This window comes from Enhydra lutris, unplaced genomic scaffold, assembly GCF_002288905.1.
Source record: "Enhydra lutris kenyoni isolate GAN:26980312 unplaced genomic scaffold, ASM228890v2 scaffoldscaffold15, whole genome shotgun sequence".
Classification (NCBI taxonomy): domain Eukaryota; kingdom Metazoa; phylum Chordata; class Mammalia; order Carnivora; family Mustelidae; genus Enhydra; species Enhydra lutris.
In genome coordinates, this window is record NW_019154099.1 from 5,094,571 (window position 1) to 5,101,353 (window position 6,783).

The following is a 6,783-nucleotide window of genomic DNA, read 5'->3' on the forward strand; positions in this document are numbered from 1 at the left end:
AGAGAGAAATAAGAAACAAAAGAGGAGAAAAGAAAACTTGTATTTTAAAAGATCTTGCTTAAAGTAAACAATGCTATAGTAATTGTACAGAACTTAGCTCTTTATTCTGATCATCCTAAAAACCACGATGAAGAAGGAAAGTACAGTACGTAGCTCTCACCAACAGACAGAAGTATATTAGTTTATTGGGAAAAACACACTTTTATCCAGATCCTTAGTGCCAAGAGAAAACTGCAGGAGATTTTGTAAGAGGGCATTGAACTACTTTGTAAGTATTATATGGAGCTCCTTCAAATGGTACATGTTTTCATTTCTACCATCTATATAAGAAAATAACACCGAAGCAGGGTTCCATCAATGCAGCCACCGTGGAGGCAGGGAAACGTGGACAGACAGTGCAATGCAGGTATTGAACTTCCTATTTTCTTTAACACAAGGTGCACTTGAAAAAGAAACTACATTCATCAAAACATCCCACTCCTAGAGAATTATAACTGGAGCCCTATTCCATGTGATTTCTGAGTTCACATTCGGAATCTGTAGTATATGTGCTTCAGCTTATACATCACAAAATGCAAAGTGTCCCACTGAAGAACAGTGCCTAATGAGAGGATGTGTTGAAGGGATGTAAAGTGACATAAATGTTCTGTTATTGTGCTAATATGTATCAGGCAGCTTAAAAAAGGGGGTAAATTTTGATTCAGCAATTCTACTTCTAGGACTGTGTCCTTAGGACATAATTAAGAAAGCAGGCAAAGGTTTACTTACTAAACACCTAAACAATACAAGAGTGGAAAAATACATTATATGGAATACCATTTATCCATTTAAAATTCTTTGGCAGAAAAAATTTTATCCTGGAAAAATGTTCAAGGTTAGTGTTAGGAAATCCAGGTTAGTGTTAGGAAAATGGTAAGGAAGTAGCTTCTTTCCTATGATGGAGGGTGCATAGACTTGACAAAGTCTTCGGGAGAGATATTACGAAGATTTACCAAAATTCTAAATGTGCATCCCAATGGAACAGCACTTCTATTTATGGGACATATGCCCTGCAAGAATCTTTACTCTATACGTACAGATATATATATGCACAGAAAAATATTGTAAAAATGCAAATATTGCAAAAACTGTAATTTTTTTGCAATATTTGCAAATGTTGCAAAAATTGCAAATATTACAAAAATTGCAAAAATGTATGCAAAGAAAATATAATATATTCTTATATCACAACAATATAAGAATATCTTATGTTGGGGCACCTGGGTGGCTCAATCGGTTAGGCGTCTGCCTTCAGCTTGGGTCGTGAACTCAGGGTCCTGGGATCAAGCCCCGCGTTAGGTTCCCTGCTCAGCAGGGAGTCTGCTTCTCCTTTGCCCCCTCCCCACTCTCATGCCCACTCTCTTTCTCTCTCAAATCAATAAAAAATATATACATATATTGTTGTAATGAGCAAAATCATAAATGGCCTAAATGTTCTTTTTTCATTTTTTTAAGATTTTACTTATTTTTTTGACAGAGAGAGACACAGCAAGAGAGGGAACACAAGCAGGGGGAGTGGGAGAGGGAGAACAGGCTTCCCATGGAGCCGGGAGCCTGATGGGCTATGGGGCTGGATCCCAGGACTCTGGGATCATGAACTGAGCCAAAGGCAGGTGCTTAACGACTGAGCCACCCAGGCACCCAAATGGCCTAAATGTTCTTAATAGGTGTGGTGGTTTTATCCAACGTCTCTGACCCTTCCCCCATCAAGAGATGGGGATCTATGTCTGCTCTCCTGAAATCTAGGTAGGCGTGTGGCAACTATGACTGAAAGAGTGCAACAGGGGTGACACTAGGTCAAAAAGGCTATGCAGCTTCTGCCTGATTCTCTGGGGTCATTCACTTCTAGGAGTCATTGCTACCAGGAAGAACAGTGTAAGGACACTCAAGCCCCCAAACTGTGAGGAAGCTCAGACCAAATACAGAGGTAAGTGGTCTCAACAAGAGCCAGCAACAACCACCAGGCATGTGAGGGAAAATGCCTACTACAGTGATTCCATTCCCCAGTTGTTAAGTTCCTCTGGCTGCTGAGTGTCCCCAGCTGAGGCCCCAAACACATGTATCAGAGTAAGTCATCTACACTGTACTAATTCAGAGTGAATTCCTAAACCAGCAAAGCACAACAAAATGCTATTTCACATGATTAACTTTTAGAGTAGTTTATTACGCAGCATTGCTAACCAGAATGGTAAGGCATTGGTTAAGTAAAATATCCTACATCCATTGACTAAAACTCCAGACAGCTGTTTAAAAATAAAAGATGGTGTCGTTTTTGAAATAATACATATAGGACCCTACTTCGTTTTGTATTTTTTAAATTTAGTTTCAACCTTACTGAGGTATAATTGACAACTGTGATCCAGTTCATGAAAGAGAGAAATAAAGATAAACAAACATTGCATATGAGTCTTATGAATTTTCTAGAAACCAATTTAATAATATATGTATTTCAAGAGCAGTAAAAATCCAAAACAGTTGACCCAATAATACCTTTTGTAGGAATATATATTTTGTATTTTAAAACTACATATATAAATCTAAGAATGGTTCTTTTAAAAGGTCAACTAAAAAAAATCCCCTTTGAATGAAAAACTAAAGCAAAAAGAGAAAGAATACAAGCATTCAACACTAAAAAAGGGAGAAAGTATGATAACCACAGGAGTGAAGATTTAAATTTTCTTAATGCTACAAAAAATATAAAACCTGGATAAAATAGATTGCCCTTTTTAAAAACATAAATTATCAAAAAATTTTAAAAGGAATTTAAAAATCTAAATAATCATGTTAGAAGGTGAAAAAGATTTCACTGCTGCTTCCAAAAAATTGTCAGGCACAGAAAGTTTTGCATGCAAGCGTGTTCAAATCTTAAATGAACAAAAGCCCTATCAGAGAAATTAAATTCAATTCTCTCTTAGCCAATAGGATTACTGGTGATTTTTCTTTTTCCACTATTCTCTATTTTCTAAGTGTTCTACTTTTCAAATGTATTTTTTCTATTACTAATATAATTAGTATTATATATAATACAACAAAAATGTATTAAAAATTTGGGATGAATCTGGGGCACCTGGGTGGTTCAGTGGGTTAAAGCCTCTGCCTTCGGCTCAGGTCATGATCCCAGGGTCCTGGGATTGAGCCCCGCATTGGGCTCTCTGCTCGGCAGGGAGCCTGCTTCCTCCTCTCTCTCTGCCCGCCTCTCTGTCTACTTGTGATCTCTGTCAAATAAATAAATAAAATCTTTAAAAAAAAATTTTTTTTTTGGATGAATCTAACTGAAATCATGAGAATGGGAATATGTAATTTTGTATGCAGTATTGAAATCAGAGAAAGGCAAGGTGAAGGTGGTACTAACTTGGCTGGGGACGCTGAGATCTTGAGAAAGCAGTAAGAACAGAAATGTCGCCTGTTCCTCAGGCCAAAGCTCCTGGACCCAGAGATAGGACCCTTTGTCAGAAAGATAAGGCTTCAATCAATCAGTGCAGTGCTCTGGGGGTGCAAGTCTGGTGCTCTGGGCTCCAGAGCAGAGCCAGACAATCAAGGGGCTCTCCCTAGGCTGTCGCTGCAAAAAACTGGGGCACCAGACTGTGTAAAAGCTCCCCTCTTCAGATCCTGAGGCTGTGGAGTGTGGCAGAGGGAGAGCTCCAAGATGGCACCCACCAAGGAAAGATGGGTGCCAAGAAAGGTCTAGAGAAAAAAAAATCTTGGAAAATGGTGCCCGCCAACAGCTCTATCTCTAAAAGTATCCCAACTGGCCCCTGGCCCTCAGGAGATGCTTTAAAATTAGCACATAAGGTGTGCCTGGAGGGCGCGATGGCTGGATAGAGTCCCACCACAGGTTCTGTGCTCCGCACTCTCCCCCACCAACCCCACTTGGATGTGGGCCTGCGCAAATAAAATCTTTTAAAAATAAAATTAGCAAATGAATCCCCTTCCCTTAAATTCTGGGTACTTTTCAAAGAGCTGCTTCTGCTCTGGGCCATGGGGCCCCTGAGTCTGCGGAGCCCATTTAAAGCCTGTTCCACTGGGCGCCTGGGTGGCTCAGTGGGTTAAGCCTCTGCCTTCAGCTCAGGTCATGATCTCAGGGTCCTAGGATTGAGCCCCGAGTGGGGCTCTCTGCTCAGTGGGGAGCCTGCTTCTCCGTCTCTCTCTGCCTGCCTCTCTGCCTGCTTGTGATCTTTGTCAAATAAATAAATAAAATCTTTTAAAAAATAAATAAAATAAAGCCTGTTCCTCAGCTCCCTTCTGGCCTTATATACTTGAGCCCGTTCATTTTCCAATCCAGATGTTTTGCGGGTTCCTTTCTCAGGTGCAAGTCTTAAAAGTTGGGGGTGCCTGATGTGGGGTACAAACTCTACACTCCTGAGGGAGAAACTTCCGGGTTGTGGGAGTCCTCCTGATCCGGAAGCGCTGTGGGAGGGAGGTTAAGGGTGAGATTGCGTCTTAGCCTCTCCTACCTGTTTCAATGTCTTCTTTTGGCCAAGTGAAGGAGTTGCTCAGCTTGTTTTCAGGTCTTTTTCAGAGGAAATTGCTCCGTTTGTAACTGCAGATTCCCTGAGTCCGTGGGCAGGAAAGGAGCTTGGGATCGTAACTAGGTCGCCATCTTGAACCGCTTCCCAGGACTTTTTCTAGGACTGGAAGCTTGTATCTTGATCCACTTCACCTTTTGCCCATTTGCCAGCCCCCAACGGCATAACTTGGCAACTACCAGTCTGTTTGGTATATCTATCTATGAGCTTGGGGTTTTATTTTATTATATATATACATATATGTATATATATACACACACATATATATACATATATATATATATATATATATATATTTTTTTTTTTTTTTTTAAGATTCTACACGTAAGAGTGATCATATGCATGTGAGACAGTTTTGGCCTTTCTCTGACTTATTTCACTTAGGACGATGCCCTCAAGGCCCATCTATTTTGTCACAAATGGCGAGATTTCCTTTTCGTGGCTAATTAATATTCCATTGTGTGTATATATGCACCACATTTCTTTATCAATTCACGCATGGGGCACTTGGGTTGTTTTCGGGTCTTAGCTGTTACAATACTGTAATGAACACGATGGGGAGGGGGCGGCAGGTGCGGCAGTGTTGCTTGATGCAGATATTTTTTCAAGTTAGTGTGTTTCCTTTGGATAAATACCCAGAAGCGGAATTGCTGGATCATAGGGTAGTTCTATTTTTAACATTCTAAGGAACCTCCATACTGTATTCCACAGCAACTGCACCAATTTACACTCCCACCAACAGCACACAAGTATGCCTCTTTCTCTGCCTCCTCACTAACAGTTGTTACTGCTTGTCTTTTTGATTCTAGCCGTTCAAGCCGTGTGAGGTGGTATCTGGTTGTTTTGATATGCATTTCTCTGATAATTAATGACATTGAGCACCTTTTCATGTACCTGTTGGCCATCTGTATGTCACTCTTGATCTTTCCGAGACAAATAAGGAATAACAGTTACTATGAATGTGTGGTAGAAAAAAAAAATACAGGTTTTAGGATGTAAGCAAGTTAAAAAATGACATTGGGAAATAAAAGGGAAAACGATCTGTGAGATTTAGACATTTGTCAATATGAGCGTGGGAGTTAGATAATCTTTGCTGAGGTTCATTTGTACTCATTCTACTGTACTGTGTAGTTAGAATTAAGAAAACAAAGTTGAGATGTGATTCTGGCATAGGGCTACACATTTGCAATACTGGGTTATGTTTCCCTGGTTCAAAATCTGGTCCTCAGTGATACACATTTAGAAACTCAATTTTGCAAGGTGGGTATCACATTCAGAGGTGACCAGTCTCTTAGAGAATGAATCACCCCAGTTAGGTTCTCCAGAGTCTAATGCATTATTAAGAATTCTGATTTATTAAATAATAATGAAGGCTCTTCTTCTCTACAATGTCACTAGATGAGAACAGAATCAGAATAAAAGGAGTTTTGAAAAACGTTTACCTAGGCCAGCTTTTCTCAAATAGGAGCAAATTGTTTGGCAGTATCTGGAGACATTGTGGGCATCACAGCTTGGGGGTAAAGGATGTCCTGTTGCCATTTAGTGGGCAGAGGGCAGGGATGCTGTTAAGCATCCTACAATGCACAGGGTAGCTCTCCACAGCAAGGAACTATCTGGCCCTAAATGTCAATTGTGTCAAGGTTGAGAAACGCTAATCAAGTCTGTGGAAAAGCCATAAGAACACTTCTCAAGTAGGACAGTGCTGATGCCCTAGAGATTATACCATTCTTCATTTATAGTGCCTTTTCCAGGCTCTCCAAAAATCATCTCCTTTCTCAAAGACCTTAAGCAGAATTGAGTTTTTCTCATTCATTACATCTCTTTATTGACTCCCTAAGATTATATCCTATTTATTTTAGTTCAGAGTCCTTAAATATTCTCAACCACATATTTACAGAGAATTTTTGGTCTATTTCTTTAAGTAGTTAATATTCATCCATTTTTTAAATACCAGTTTCATTTTAGAAACATCAATCTTGATTTATTTCAGCTTAATTTGCCTCTGTGCATATACATATATATGTGTATGAATATATAGAAAATATTTCAAAGAAGAAACAGAAATTTACTGGATCTATTGTAATAATATTTATGTTGAGCTAAATAAATTTTAGTCCTGGTTATTATCATACTATACTTGTAACACAAGAACTCTTTCAAAAAAGACTACATGCTCATAATTGTTAGGCTGGTCTGCATCCCACAACAATCATTTTAT